This window comes from Dendrobates tinctorius, unplaced genomic scaffold, assembly GCF_039654945.1.
Source record: "Dendrobates tinctorius isolate UK_male_01 unplaced genomic scaffold, ASM3965494v1 ptg000087l, whole genome shotgun sequence".
Taxonomy (NCBI): domain Eukaryota; kingdom Metazoa; phylum Chordata; class Amphibia; order Anura; family Dendrobatidae; genus Dendrobates; species Dendrobates tinctorius.
Window position 1 is genome coordinate 8,308,670 of NW_027361755.1, and position 16,982 is coordinate 8,325,651.

The following is a 16,982-nucleotide window of genomic DNA, read 5'->3' on the forward strand; positions in this document are numbered from 1 at the left end:
TGATGTACAGACATATATTTTGAATGTGTACACTATCCATACATGTTATCCGGGGATACGGTACCCTTTCTAACCTTTGTGCAATCACGTGCAATCCATACTGGGCCTAACACCGTCTGAGCCTGCCTCCTGATGTACAGACATATATTTTGAATGTGTACGCTATCCATACATGTTATCCAGGGATACAGTACCCTTTCTAACCTTTGTGCAATCACGTGCAATCCATACTGGGCCTAACACCGTCTGAGCCTGCCTCCTGATGTACAGACATATATTTTGAATGTGTACGCTATCCATACATGTTATCCGGGGATACGGTACCCTTTCTAACCTTTGTGCAATCACGTGCAATCCATACTGGGCCTAACACCATCTCAGCCTGCCTCCTGATGTACAGACATATATTTTGAATGTGTACGCTATCCATACATGTTATCCAGGGATACGGTACCCTTTCTAACCTTTGTGCAATCACGTGCAATCCATACTGGGCCTAACACCGTCTGAGCCTGCCTCCTGATGTATAGACATATATTTTGAATGTGTACGCTATCTATACATGTTATCCGGGGATACGGTACCCTTTCTAACCTTTGTGCAATCACGTGCAATCCATACTGGGCCTAACACCGTCTGAGCCTGCCTCCTGATGTATAGACATATATTTTGAATGTGTACGCTATCCATACATGTTATCCGGGGATACGGTACCCTTTCTAACCTTTGTGCAATCACGTGCAATCCATACTGGGCCTAACACCGTCTGAGCCTGCCTCCTGATGTACAGACATATATTTTGAATGTGTACGCTATCCATACATGTTATCCGGGAATACGGTACCCTTTCTAACCTTTGTGCAATCACGTGCAATCCATATTGGGCGTGAGAACGGCTGGCGAGCTGTTAAGCAAGCTACAGCACCTGTGGTTTGCACACGTAAGTTTTTCATTTTTTCAGGAATGACGGTTAGGCCTAATTCCGGCACTGCGGTTGACCTGCACTTACTGGGAAATCATTGTTCGCGGGTAATAATTGTCATCAGTGATCCCCATCACTAACGTTGTTCAGCGGGTTATCTGCACCTGTAAGCGACAAACGCTGGCCTTTTCAGTGTAGCGCACATGCAGCCACGGACATGTAATGGCATGACACACCAGTTATTGGCCAATCTCATGTGCCAGAGCCTCACGTGTCCCTCTAGTAAGCCGGACTCGGACCGCGGGGCATGACGGAGTCTCGTTCGTTAACGGAATTAAGCTTGCAATGTGTGCATCTGTTCTGTAGCTGGCATGGTTGAGGTTTCCCAGGTGGAGTCGAATTTAACCGTAGGCTCCACTCCTGGTGGTGCCCTTCTGGACATTCCTTTAAGGTTCAGCTTTGCAACCATACTGCCCACGTAAAACAAACACTTTGCCTTCATGAACGCTGTTTGGAGGGTCATGACTCGTGGGAATAACGCCGCCCAATCAGTTAACCTGCTAGAGAGATCGTTCGTTGCTCCCAAGCATGACATCACACTCCCTAGGAAGAAGGTAATGCCACTGTGGCGACCGTACTCCTGGGGGCGACACAAGTGCACTGATGCCCAGCCACTGCTCGATGAATCTGCTGGTACATTGACCCAGACCACTACATTCCCCTCGCACGCTACTCGGCCTGAATCTGACCCTGATGAAACTCAGGTTACCCTTCCCATATACAGTTCCATCTTACACGGTGACAAAGAGGAAGCTGCAGATGAAAGTGCAGGTTCGGCCCACCCGCCATCAGACACACCACCGTACTATCAGGGGCCCTGTGCCAGTGCCGTCGCCAACGAGTGGGCCCCCCCTGCTTGCCCAGGATCACAGCACTTGCAAAGTTGAAATACTGTGCAGTGAGATGGAAGATGGGGACGACGAGGAATCCAGACAAGTACAGGGATTCCCTAGCGAGGAGACTTATTTGATTGTTTTCAATGTTGGGACAGCAATTTTTGGGGAGCACTATACTCTGGAGAATGATAGATGGGGCCCACCATACACTGGAACATTCCAAAGGTGGACATCAGACACTGGAGCAGCATTTACAGGGCCCATTATACACTAGATCATTAGAAATGGGGCCCATTATGTTTGGAGCATTATTTGGGCCCATAAGACAGTGGAGCTTCATCCATGGGGACCAACATATACTGTAGCATTATGTGGAGCTCATCATATACTGTTTCAAACATTATATGGGACCAATGATTCTGTATGGAGAAATAGATGGGCCTCGTCATGAGATGTAAAAAGTGAAGTATTTTTCATTGTACTATACCGCTATTTCTCTGCCGTATCGGAGCATGATGAGTTGTGGTATGTGTTAAAGGGGCGCTCTTTCGCCAAGGGCACATGAAAACCTGGAGCCAGCCCTACCCCCCCACAACTTTAGCCAAATAACCCCCATTTTTCAGTGCGTAACTTGTATTATGAAGTTAATTAAGGTTGACAAGCTTAAGTAAGAAGAATTGATGCTTTTGGCATTCAAATGGGCACTGTAGGTGTGTTTCCTGTCCTCCTCTCACTGCCGACTTTTATTCCCCATTGACTTACATTGGGTTTCGTGTTTCGGGACGACCCCGACTTTTCCCTATAATCGGACGATCTTGCTCGACCCGACTTTTGGAAAAGTCGGGTTTCACGAAACGAAACGCGACCCTAAAAAACCAAAAGTCGCTCAACTCTAAGTATAATATTTTCAACCAGAATTATTACAGATGAATCACAATAAGCAGTCACAAAACCTGGTAGGTGATGAAATAAACAGGTTCTCAGAATAAAAGAAACAATAAAAATGTTATATGTACCCCAAAACCAATAAAAACGGGCAAAAAAATCAACAACAAAAAATGAAAGAAAATCTTACCAATCTAAAAAAAATGGCCAGAAACTTCATTTCTGATTTTTTTCTTAACCACATACAATGAACGCTCTAAATACTAAACCAAAAAGACAATGGAGGAATTGCATTTTTTTCACCATTTTACATTATTATCATTTTTTTTACTGTGTTCCAGAACATTAGTTTCACTGTTATAATTTAAAACAACTCGACCTGCAAAAATCATACCCTTATATGGCTAGCAATGGAAAAATATGGTAAGTTTTAGTACATGAAAGAGAGGGAGGAAAAAGTGAATATGTAAAAATGTAAAATCATCATATCATGAAGGAGTTAAATCAAGTCAAAATATTCGACAATTATATAATCACATTATAACACCACATACAATGCATTCCTTGGGCCTTTCTTGGTCTTTGTGGGGTTCTGGGTATGACATTTTCTCTGAAGGTTTTTCCCCCATCGGCCTTCTTGTAGGACTTGACAATTTCAAGGAGAAACACTTATAAAATAACAACAGCTAAGTGTGAGTATAGCTTTTGCGTCCTTTAAAGTGGTACTTACCCTGAAAATACATGTCAGAACTGCTATACATTCTATTTTGGAAATGTAAATTTAATATAGATGGTCTAACCTCAGGGTAAGTAATCAATGTGTAATCGGTGGAGGTGCGGCGGATGGAATTGCTCAGTTGTGGAGCTAGTGAGCACAACTCCATTAACTGAATAATGGCCACTGACGGATATTGCACATCCCGCTTATTGACTCTAATAGGGGATGAATATCCAGTACCCAGCTGTGGCCAGCATACAATTGATGGAGTTGTGCTTCGCAGCTCTGCAACTGAGCAGTTCCATACCATATTGACTCTGGGAACAGCTGATCGGCAAGGTGCTGGGTGCTAATTGCCTACCTAAAGTTAGGCCATCTACAGGTGCTTCTCCCAAAATTAAAATATCATCAAAAAGTTAATTAATTTCAGTTCTTTAAAACAAAAGTGAATCTCATATATTATATAGAGTCATTTCAAACAGTGATCTATTTCACTTGTTTATATCTGTTAATGTTGACGATTGTAGCTTACAGCCAATGAAAACCCAAAAGTCATTATCTCGGTAAATTAGAATAATTCACAAAAAAAATCTGCAAAGGGTTTAAAAAGGTCCCATAGTCTGTTTCAGTAGGCTCCACAATCCTGGGGAAGACTGCTGACTTGACAGATGTCCAGAAGGCAGTCATTGACACCACTCCACAAGGAGGGTAAGCCAGAAAAAGTCATTGCTAAAGAAGTTGGCTGTTCACAGAGTGCTGCATCCAAGCATATTAATGGAGAGTTGAGTGGAAGGAAAAAGTGTGGTAGAAAAAGGTGCACAAGCAGCAGGGATAACCACAGCCTGGAAAGGATTGTTAAGAAAAGGCCATTCAAAAATTTTGGGGCAGATTCACAAGAGTGGACTGCTGCTGGAGTCATTGCTTCAAGAGCCATCACACACAGACATATCCAGGACATGGGCTACAAGTGTCGCATTCCTTGTATCAAGCCACTTATGACCAATAGATGACACCAGAAGCATCTTAACTGAGCCAAGGAGAAAAAGAACTGGACTGTTGCTCAGTGGTCCAAGGTGTTTTTTTCACATGAAAGTAAATTTTGCATTTCATTTGGAAATCAAGATCCCAGTTTTCATTGGCTATAAGCCATAATCTTCAACATTAACAGAAATAAACGCTTGAAATAGATCACTCTGTAATATGATAATATAATATATGTGTTTCACTTTTTATGTTGAAAAATCTGAAATAAATTGGTAACTTTTTGATGATATTCTAATTTTATGAGAAGGCGCTGTATGTTCAATCCCTGGACAAATCTTTTGACCCCTTTCTGATCGCGGCTGGGTGTCAGCTGATTATCACAGCTGGCAGCCGGCACGTTAACCCCTGGCACACTGCGATCAAACATGATCGCAGTGTACAGGGGGATTAGGGAAGCATCGACAGGGAGGGGGCTCCCTCCGTGCTTCCCTGAGATCGCCAGCGCCGCGCGATGTGCTGCGCTGCTCTGGGGGCCTCCTTCCCTGCAGGCCCCCGGAATACAAGATGGCCGCGGGGGCCTTCGGGGGCCTGCAGGGAGGCGGCTTACTCAGTGCCTGTGCAGCGCCTGTCAGATCGTAAAGTGTGAAAATAAAAAATCGCTAAATAAGTAAATAAAAAATAAATATTTGCTAATAAATTCATTTTTTGGAAATAAAAAAAAAACAATAAAAGTACACATATTTAGTATCGCCGCGTCCATAACAACCCGCACTATAAAACTGTCCCACTAGTTAACCCCTTTAGTGAACCCCTTAAAACATAAAAATAAAAAAAAGCAAAAAATAATGCTTTATCATCATACCGCCGAACAAAAAGTGCAATAACGCGCGATCAAAAACACAGATATAAATAAACATGGTACCACAAAAAACAAGCTGCCACACAGCATCATCAGCGAAAAAATAAAAAAGTTATAGCTCGCAGAATAAAGCGATGCAAAAATAATTATTTTTTTTAAATTGTTTTCATTGCATAAAAGGGCCAAAACATAAAAAACTGATGTAAATGAGGTATCACTGAAATTATACTGACCCGAAGAATAAAACCACTTTATCAATTTTACCACATGCCCCAAAAAGAAATTCATGAAATGCTGTTTTTTGTTGATTTTATGTCGCAAAAATCGGAATAAAAAGCGATCAAAAATTGTCACATGACCGAAAATGGTACCAATAAAAACGTCAACTCGTCCCGCAAAAAATAAGACCTCGCTTGACTCGGTGGGTCAAAATATGGAAAAATTATAGCTCTCAAAATGTGGTGATGCAAAAACTTTTTACAATAAAAAGCGTCTATTAGCGTATGACAGCTGCCAAACATAAAAACCCGCTAAAAATAGTAAATCAAACCCCCTTTATCACCCCCCTTAGTTAGGGAAAAATAATAAAATTTAAAAAATGTATTTATTTCCATTTTCCCATTAGGGTTAGGGCTAGGGTTAGAGTTAGGGCTAGGGTTAGGGCTGAGATTAGGGTTAGGGGTGTGTTGGAAGTTAGGGTTGGAGTTAGAATTGGGGGGTTTCTACTGTTTAGGCACATCAGGTGCTCTCCAAACGCAACATGGCGTCTGATCTCAATTCCAGCCAATTCTGCATTGAAAAAGTCAAACGGTGCTCCTTCCCTTCCAATCTCTGTCATGCACTCAAACAGTGGTTTACACCCACATATGGGGTATCAGCCTACTCAGGACAAATTGCATAACAAGTTTTGGGGTCCAATTTCTCCTGTTACCCTTGGGAAAATAAAAAATTGGGGGCAAAAATATCATTTTTGTGGAAAAAAATACGATTTTTTTATTTTTATGGCTCTACGTTACAAACTTCTGTGAAGCATTTGGGGGTTCAAAGTGCTCACCACACATCTAGATAAGTTCCTTGGGGATCTAGTTTCCAAAATGGTGTCATTTGTGGGGGGGTTTCCATTGTTTTGGCACATCAGGGGCTTTCTAAACGTGACATGGCGTCCGATCTGAATTCCAGCCAATTTTGCAGTGAAAAAGTCAAACGGCGCTCCTTCCCTTCTGAGCTCTGCCATGCGCCGAAACAGTGGTTCCCCCCACATATCAGGTATCAGCATACTCAAGACAAATTGCACAATAACTTTTGCAGTCCAATTTTTCCTGTTACCCTTGGTAAAATAAAAAAAAATTGGACCTGAAGTAATTTTTTTGTGAAAAAAAAGTTAAATGTTCATTTTTTTTTTAAAACATTCAAAAAAAATTCCTGTGAAGCACCTAAAAATAAAATGGTGTTGTAAAAATGAGAAATCGCTGGTCAACTTTTAACCCTTATAATTTCCTAACAAAAAAAAATATTGGTTCCCAAATTGTGCTGACGTAAAGTAAACATGTGGGAAATGTTATTTATTAAGTTTTTTGTGTGCCATATCTCTGTGATTTAAGGGCATAAAAATTCAAAGTTGGAAAATTGCGAAATTTTCAAAATTTTCACCAAATTTCCATTTGTTTCACAAATAAAGGCAAGTTATATCAGTGAAATTTTACCACTGACATGAAGAACAATATTTCACGAGAAAAAAATGTCAGAATCACCAGGATCCATGGAAGTGTTCCAGAGTTATGACCTCATAAAGGGACAGTGGTCAGAAATGTAAAAATTGGCTCGGTCATGAACGTGCAAACCACCCTTGGGGGTAAAGGGGTTAATCTCTGCTTGCCTTGCCAGATTGGTATCAATGTATCTCTTCTGTGCAAAAAAGCCACAATGCTCAGTACAAGCTGCTGTCAGGCTTGGTGTGAAGAGATTGTATATACTTGAGTTTCACCAATAAAATGCTCATTTTAATAACCGAATTGTACATCCATTTCAAAGTAAGTAGCCAAGTGTCACCAGGAGTAAGATCTGTTTAATAATGCATCCGCATTGTTGTTTGTCCCTTATACAGCACCAATATATTCCACAGCGCTTTACAGATACCATAATCACTGTCTCCTTTGGGGCTCACAATCTAGATTCCCTGTCAGTATGTCTTTTGAGTGTGGCAGGAAATCCACACAAACACAGAACATACAAACTCCTTGCAGATGTTGTCCTTGGTGGGATTTGAATCCAGAACCCCAGAAGTGCTAACCACTGAGCCACCGTGCTGCCCAAAGTGTGAAATTTGGTGACATATCCTACATGAGGGCTCTCACACTAGTGTAGAAATCGGACAAGTGCAATCCGATAAAATAGGATTACACTTGGAACAATGTTATTCAGTGAGGCAGTGCAGATCTGCATATTTTTTCTCAGCTGTATTTGGCATGAGACATGAGAAAAAAAATTGTAACATGCCGAGATTTCATTACAAAACTGATGTAGTGTGAAAATAAAATCGCATGTCGTAGGGACCATGAGTGTGGCTACAGATACATTACAATTCTGTAGACTAGGAAACTGTAAATGATTAATAGTTGTTGAGTAAAAAAGACTGGATTGTATACAAACTACACACAGATGACAAGTGAGAAAAAATGATACCGCTCTCCTGTATGAGAATCTGACCGATTATTTACCCACTAGTGTGCCCACACCTTCACCCTCATTTTACAATCTATTCCTTGCTTCCTTGATATGTACACACCGTGGGAAAATGACGGTGCTGAGGTCACAGGGGTTCATGTCGGCAGCGAACAGACTCAGTGACGTCACCGCTAGTCACTGAGCCTGTGCGTGCTGCTTCCCATTCATTCCCCAGAAGTTTACAGCCCGAGCAGTCGCATTAGCACCGCTCCGGCTGTAAACTGATGATCCCCAGATATGGATTGTGCTGTGGGAATGACTGAGCGCCGGACAGGTCTGGTATATTGTTGTTGGTTTTTTTTTGTTGTTTTTTTTAAGTTTTTTTACAGGAGATTGAGGAATTCGAGATGGGATTAGCCGTGTAATATAGATGGAAAAAATCTATGGTGTATTGTTTCATTAAAAGACTTTATTCTTACTGTGTGTTTATTTAACCCTTTACTTACTATAGGATTAGTAATACATAGGTGTCTTATTGACACCTCTCCATTACTAATCTGGGCTTAATGTCACCTTACAATAGAAAGGTGACATTAACCCCTTATTACCCAACTTGGCACCGCTACAGGGCAAGTGGGAAGAACCTGACAAAGCTCCAGAAGAGGCGCATCTAATAGATGCGCCTTTTCTGGGCAGTTGCGGGCTGCTGTTTTTAGGTTGGGGGGGACATATTCACGGCCCCTTACCAGCCTGAGAATAGCAGCCCGCACCTGTTAGTTTTGCTGGGTTATGATTTCCATGGTTTCCATGATTAAGCCCTTTCAGGGTGAAACGCGTAGGAAATTGCTCCCCTCCATACGCCTCTTTATGTCGTTTTTACCTGATGGTATGAAGATTTTATATTCTCAATAAAGCAATTATTATTTTATCTCCTTGAGACGCTGGAAAAATCCTTCTTTATGTTGTGCATGCACTATACACCCGGGTCAGGGTGTTTCCGTGCATCGGAGGTGTGATCAGGAGTGAAGAGGGGTGAGCTGAATACTTCTTGTTTGTGTAGTTTTGCTGGGTTGGTTCAAAATATAAGGAGGACCCCACGTCGTTTTTTTCATACATACTTCCCTGCTCGCGCTGTTTCCGACAGAGCAGGGAGAATGACAGCCGCGCTCAGCACCACATGCAGGGAAACAGCGCTTACTGTAGCGCTACTTCCCAAGCGGCCGTCCGTGTGGTACTGATGCGGCACACGTGTGCCACATGGATGTGCCACACGGACACATATATCTTCGGTACTGTGTTTTCCGGTACCGGAAATATCTGGACTTGGAAACCGCCCTTAATGAATTGAGGCCAAACTTTTTGAAGAGTTTTGAAAATTGAAAGAGGATTTGGAGAGTTTTTGTTCAATTTCCACTCAGGTTTTGCTCCAAAAACTTCTCGAAAAGTCAGAATGTACATAGCCTTATGGTGTATGCAGACATCACAGTAGAGGTGTGTTTGCTCAACAGCAAAAAACAACATGTCGTTCTTGAATCTAAGTTTTAACAAATGAAACAAGTTTTTTTCATCTTTAACTTATAAAAAAAACCTTACAGTCTATTTTTTTTCAGATTAGATTTTAATGTATTTTTCAAGGATAGATCATCAATATGTATTTGAGAGAAAACCCCTTTATATCAATTATATAAAATCCTCGAAAGCTCTTTAAATACCATGCCAAGTGCCATGTGCCTCTGCCAGAAATATTACTCCAGTAAGGGAATGGAGTACATTTCTGGAGTAATTTCTGTAGTTAAAGTGGGGTAAATGGTGATGAATTTGATGGGTGAATCTCGCTACGCCCCATACCACCAAAACTCTGCCAACTTTGGCAGAGCTGGACGAGACTTGGTATAAAAATGCTAAAACTTTGAGTTGCACAAAAAATGCTACATTTCAAGATGTTTTAAAACACCTTAATGAATCAGGCCCTTGAAGCCTCATGGTTAAAAATTGTTCTTAGTCTATGTGTACATGGCATCCTGAGACAATCAATGAGTTTTCCCAGGTGAAGCCGCTTCAGGAAAACTCCAGCCCACAGGACACCGACATAAAAAACTTTGAAGACGCAATATGTTTGCGCAATGTGATGGGGCAAAACATTTTTTTTAGTCTTTTTTCCGAGCTCAGACAAGTTAGGTAAAGCTGGGGTGTAACAGACAGTGACTACCTCAACTCGTCAAATTCACACATCTTACTCCAGTGCGGTACATGGGGGCGCACACCACTTCTCACGTTTGATTTACTAAGGTGTCTCACACTCCATCCCTCTTCAAGACAAGTGTGAAGAACATTGGTTTGATTAGTCGTGGCAATTGTGTTCATGAATACTTGTTGAGGTTCCAAGGTGCATGTTGTTAAACCTGTCATTCTCACCAGAATATAAAGAAATGATATGTAAGGCCCTCTTCATATATACTGGAAAAAACAGTACTGATGAGATTCGTGGTCTGTGTGCTGTCCGTTCGACACATAAGGAATGAAATGAGAATAGAAATTACAGAGTGCTATGTATTAAGGATGTTCAAATAAAGAGACAGCAATGAGGAAGATAGATAAATAGCATTTGTCAGTGTGATATATAATCAGTGCTTTGTGTGCGTAGTTTTCTGTACTTGTATTTATTGAATAAATAAATTAAAAAAATGGTGTGGGGTCCCCCATATTTTTACTAACCAGGTGAGGAAAAGCAGACAGCTGGGGGCTGTTTCTATTATTCTGGGAAGGGGCCAATATCGTAAAGGTTCCCAGCCTATGAATAACAGCTCACAGCTGCCTTCTTAGTCTTTACTGGTTATTAAAAAGGAGGTATCTAAAAAAAGTAATGTGGGGTCCTCCCTATATTTATTAACTAGCAAAGGCTGAACAGACAGCTGTAGGCTCATCTTAATAGGCTGAGAAGGGGCCAATACCCTCCCAGACTAATAACACCAGCCGTCAGCCATCCCAAAAATGGTGGATCCATTAGATGTGCTGTTGTGAGTTCATTTTCCCCTTCACCATTGAGGTCTGTTGAACTCCCTCTTCTGGTGAAGGAAGGTAGTGAGGCTGATTACCAAGCACCTGAGCAGGATGATGATGACTGGGTGACTGGAATTGCTGACTGGATATAAGGCAGCCGACGCCCTTCTGCCTTGCTGGTGATTTCTCTGAGGGATTCTAGGAGACCAGTCTGATTCCTGCTCTTCAAAAGCTAAGTTTTCTGCTCTGCTTTTTGCATTTGTGTTTTGGTTTTGTTTTACCTTGTTTTTCTGGATTTCTGCCATTCCCTGCTGGGGTGAGCTGAATTCCTTTTTGCTCTGTCTTCAGAAAATATCTGAGTACTGATTTAGTCTTTTTGAAGCCTAACGTCTTCAGGGCTTTTTTCCCGATCAGTCTGTTGGCTCTTATTTTGATAGGGTTTTTGCGGATTGCAGACAGCAGCTTTTCTATCCTGTCCTATTTAGTTAGCTTGGGCCCCATCATTTGCTCAGCCTATCTTTCTATCTGTGTTAGTGTTTTTTCATCTTGCTTCACCGTCATTATATGTTGGGGGCTGCCTATTGCTTTGGGGTCTGCTCTGGGGCAGGTTAGATTTCCCTTTCTGTCTTTAGGCTATTTAGTTCTCCGGCTGTGATCGAGGGGTCTAGGGCACCGTAGGAACCCCCCACGGCTACTGTTAGTTGTTGTGGATAGGATCAGGGGTCTGCAATCCGATAGCTGACAACTTCTCTGGTTTTCTGGACTTAGCTAGTATTTCTGTTTTTGCCTCCTACGGTGACTCATTCATAACAATGTGCCAATTGTGGCACTTAGCCTTGACTCTTCTGGCTTGCCCTGGTGCATTGGAAAGCAGCGTAATGGTTTTGCACTTGATGTCAGCTGTGTACGGTCCACTGACATCAAGTCCAGGGATTAGCAATGGAGAGGCGTCTGTCAGACACCCCCATTACTATCCCCGTAGCCAAAAGTAATAAACACATAGAGGCACTCCCTGACCCTCTTTTACCCATTTATTACCATACAAAAAATAATAATCCAAAGTGGTCTGCTGTTATTCCATCCCACGACAATCCCCAACTCTGTTAAATCTGGATGCTTTTTACACTTAAAGGACTATTCTCTGTGTGTGTTTATTATTTTTGACTACAGGGTTAGTAATGCCTCTATATTACTAACCCTTTGGCTTGATGTCAGAAAACATCAAACCCAAAACTATTACCCTGCTTGCCAACACACCAGGGCAACAGTGTAGAGCCGAGGCTAAGTATCTAATTTGTGGGGTGGCTGAGGACTGGTGTTATTAGTCTGGGATGGGACCAATATCCATGGCTCATGCTCAGCCTATGAAGATCAGCCCACAGCTATCTGTTTAGCCTTTGCTAGTTTTTATAAACAGGGGGGGCACATGTCATTTTTTGGGGGTCTCCCCTTTTTTGTCTGCCTAGCCTTTAATAACCAGTAAAGGCTAGGCAGACAGCTGTGAGCTATTATTAATAGGGTGGAAATCTTTATGGATATTGACACGTATCCCGAATAATAACACCAATTTGTTTAATGTGCGCTACTCCCAGAGGGTGATGCTGACTACAGCATCACCTGATTTCACGGATCACAGGGAGACCAGGCGAGGATGATGATAGTTGTGGTCAGTAGCCGGCGGCTGGAAAAAAAGCACTAACTGTACTGTTTTCCCCAGCTGCCAGATAAATTAATTCGGGTATGTCATCCATGTGTCATCAGTGTGCACATGTGGGGCACGCATTTCCTCTGTGGTGCCGTTAAAAAGGACATGTCTGGTTTTTTTTTACACAGACACACGGTCCATGTGAAAAACCTGACATGTGCACACCACCATTGAATGCAATGAGTGTGAATATGTCCGTATACGCAGTCCTTAAAAAATGGACCGCAAATGGACATAGAAAAAATGGCATGTGAAGGAGGCCTAACACTTTATTCTATGTGTAAGCATCAAATTAAAGGGAATGGGTCATTAAAAATTTACGGTAACTACTGTTTAAATCAGGTTATTGTGTTACATTGGAATTGGAAATTTGAAAAAAAAATGTATGCATATCACAATTTTTATAAAATAAACAAAAACAAAACTAATCTTGCAATTTTCAAAGTGACTACTAGAGTTATTTTAGATTTATAGCTCCTGTTCTTTCCAGAAGCATTTTCAGCCATCTCGCCATCATCAGACAGGTAATATTTCGATACACAACTGAAAACACAAGGATCCATCATTTACAGAAGGCGATATCAAAATGACCTTGCGCATGCTCAGTATAGTTCAATACAAAATATGAGGTCTGCTTGAGTCTGTTTATGCTAATGTACATGTGGATTTCATGATGGTCCCGGAAGTCTGGCCTTGATTCATCGAGGGTTTATGCCAGAGCACATTCAAATGTTGTGCAGAGATTTCGCATATTTTTTCTTTGCATTTTCACACCAGTTTCGTCCAGATGGAGCATGGTGATGCCTGCCTGGCAAATGGCATACGTTACACCAGAAATGTTACCTCAGTACTTAAGCGTCTGACATAGCCCTAGTGGTAATGAGTATACTGCAGGATCTTTTCATATATATAGATTGTGATAATACAAATAAACAATAAAGTTCTCCAATATTTTTAAAGATACATCGAACACAAAATGTGATTTAAACAATGGGTCATTTTTAACTGCCTAAAATATAATCCAGAGGGACAATAGTAACTGCTTTCATGTTCGCAATAGAATAATATCTACCTTCATGCATAATTATGTCATTCATCACCATCATAATTAGTGTTATCATATGTTAAATTAATATTTTTGTAAACTTTGCATTGCAGGCTGCTGATACCAAGTTATTACTAATATTATTGTGTCACTTACATAGCCAATCATTGGCAATAAGGTATGTAGGTTGCTGGCTCATCCATGACAAGCATCTGCTCCTATTATTCCCCAGAAGAATGCCTAGCATGGCATCACTGACGTGACAGAAGAAAACAAGGCTAGAACATTGGGTTTGCACTTGTGTTATTGGGCACTATATGGGAGCACGGATGGCGCAACCAGCACATAGAGCCGGTATATGAATCCATATCGGTACACGGCCTGCAGATGGTTCACTACCCACCTAGATCAAAACCTTACAATTTCAGAGTGGTCAGGGGTTGATATCTGTTAGTGGCTAACTATGAAGGTGGTAACAAGCCGCAGCTTTGGAGATTCCTCAGGTCTCCTCATCTGGCACAGCCTGGTTATCTTTCCATGTACTGGCTAACACACTACAAACATACAAATGTCACCAATGGAATACTGGAAGTGCAAATACCCAAACAATCACAACCGGCAGAAGCAGGGGGACTAATGTGAGGCCCACGGCACAAGCTGCCTGTGACATGGCGATGCTGGCCGCCCACATCTGCAGCAGCTGGAGTTTCTTGAGAAGGCAAATAATGAGCAGACTGCAGGCAATGAAAAAACCTAATCCAAATAACTGGTCCTCCCCACCTCCCCTCCTGGACCCCTCCTGGCCTACATTCAGAGCCAGGCTAGGAACTCTCATAACAAAGTGAGGGGAATGCCATTGGAGAAACTGTAGACAATAAATCCGGTGACATTCACAAGTCCACAGAGCATACGACAAAAGCAGAAAAGCGCAGATGTGCACAGATGTAATGCCACCAATGTGTCTTTTAACTCTTTGGAGCTCCATGGCTTGTGCAATATTTGTGCCACATGTCATGTATATGCTGTATGGGGACAGCTGCTGCCTTATTTCTTACTGACGTAGATGACAATGGATTGTGAGGGGTCAATTGTCAAGTTGTCATTTGCTACATCTGTGCCAGTTACCGAGTGCCCAGGCTCATTCGCCCCTCTATGGAGTCTTGGTGCACAGTCTCCACTTACCTCTTCCTTTGATCGCTGCCCCAGAGGTGGCCAGAGGTCGGTGCTGAGCAGGGCAGGGTGCTGTGCAGATGGAGCGATGAGACGCGGCTTATTCTGCCATCCACTGGAAGCCTCTTCCCTGCCTCCCTCTCCTCTCCGTGTCTGGGCAATGTCTAGGAGACACAGAGCACCTCCTGCAGAATCACACCCCCACTCACAGCCTCCACCAATAGCAGGCGGGGATCTGCAGCTGGAATCAGGGGGGCAGTCACAGGCTGCACAGATGGGGGTCCACACCGTGACTCGCCCTCCCTGCTTGGACCTAGCCAGACACATACAGGATACCGGCAGGTTTAGGAGCATTCCCATGTGTCACCTGGAGGAACCCAGGAGGCGACCGAGAGGGAAACACTGGCATTTGTTTCACAGATATGGGAATAGTCAGCTAGATTGTCCAAGGAAAGTTCTGCAGGGTTTTGTAATTGTAGAGCGTAGAAGAAAATGGATGAAATGAGTACTATGAGCCCAATAATAGGCAGCTTTTAGAGGGACATCTGAGGACTAGAATAGCTGCTTGCTCTGTCTCCCAGCTGGCTGCAGATGATGCTATGAGACATACCTGTCACTGTCCCCAATGTGTGTAAGGTCCTGTAGGATATGATGGTCCCGTATACATGCGAAATGTAACGGTTACTATTGTACTAACTTATTCCACAGCGCTTCAGACATGATCACTACTGTCCCAATCTACAGTCCCTGTCAAAATGTCTTTGGAGTGTGGGAGGAAACCGGAGAGCAAATACAGATCATGTTGTCTTTGGGGTGGTTGTAACCCAGGACCTCAGTGCTGCAAAACAGTACTAACAACAGAGTCACCGTGCTGCCCTCCCTTCACACGCCCGTATAAAACCGGCACTGGAGAAAACACTACTGGTGCCATCAGTGCTTTGGATCCGTGTGCCATCAGTGTTTTTCCAAAGATAAAAAAATGGGTCAATTGTGAATGTAATCTGCGCTGCTGAATGATTCAAGGTCCACAACATGTAGCCATTAAATTGTGGATTTATTCAACGCATTTCGAAGTATGTTTTGGGCCTTGAATCATTCAGCAGTGCAGATTAAATCCACAATCGACCCATTTTTTTATCTTTGGTCACGAGTGGACCGGTGGATCTGCTGCAGCGGATATCTCTACAAGCCTGTTTTGTGGCTCAATCTGGTGAGTACAATATTATCATTTCAATCATTTGTTTCTCGGATAAAAACCCTATTGCGTTACTTTCTCCAGCAGCATTCATCAGTGTTTTTCCGGTATGGCAAAAGAAAAAAAATTACAAAGCTTCTCCTTTACGCTGACGAGCAAAAGGGTAACAGTGTTTTGAACTTTCAAGCTCCATATCTCACCATTCACTACAGCAGGGGTGGGGAACCTCTGGCCCGTGAGCCATTTGAGGCCCATGATGATGGGTCGCCCTCGCACACCCAGGGCAGCGGGGTACTCGGTACAGGGCCGGTGTCAAGGCGGGAATGTGTCACAGCAGCGGTGTACCGGTCCATGGCCCTGGGCGCCCAATATCAATGGCGGTGATGTTAATGGTGTTAAAGTTTATTAGAGTAGTTCGTGACGCCACCCGTGGTGTTTGGCAAGTAAGATGTTGATCCAACGCTGCATGCAGATCCGCTGGGACTGATGGTGTGGTGTAGCAAAGATGGTGTGCTCCCCACAGGTGGAGCTGTAGTCCCAGGGCAGTGTAGGTGCAGTGGATGAGGAGAGGCGCAGAATGGTATAGATGTTGTTACTCAGGTGTAGCGGTGCTGGAATAACTGGAGGACACCAGGGTGTGCGGTTCCAAAGCTTTACTCACTGTTTGCAGTTCACACAACTGCCTGCCTCCGTACCGTGTTCTCCAGGTCAGGGCTCCAGCCAACCTCCAGGCAGGGTAGGATTCTCCCTTCCACACTCCGCCAACATGTACCTTACTGAACGACTCCTCCAATGCGCCTTTAGGTGCAAAGCACTCCAGTACTTAGTTACCCTGGAATGCCTCTCTCTAGGTGTTCCTAGTCTTTACTTGTATGACAGACAGCTGTAGCCTGCTTCGGGGACTCCTCGCTGCGTCCCGGCTCTCTATTCAGTTGCTGT

At 43.0% G+C, this 16,982-nt stretch overlaps 1 protein-coding gene across 4 annotated transcripts in view; it reads right to left on the reverse strand.

Moving 5' to 3' along the window:
• Positions 1–15,027, reverse strand: part of TIAM2 (TIAM Rac1 associated GEF 2) — a 769,295-nt gene extending 754,268 nt beyond the window's left edge. For 2 of the 4 annotated variants that reach the window (XM_073585716.1, XM_073585715.1), the window contains exon 1: positions 14,861–15,027. The gene's annotated coding sequence lies outside the window, so the exon portion shown is untranslated. The remainder of the gene's footprint in view (positions 1–14,860) is intronic. The other 2 variants (XM_073585720.1, XM_073585717.1) reach the window with 1 other exon arrangement.
• Between the last annotated feature and the right edge of the window lie 1,955 nt (positions 15,028–16,982).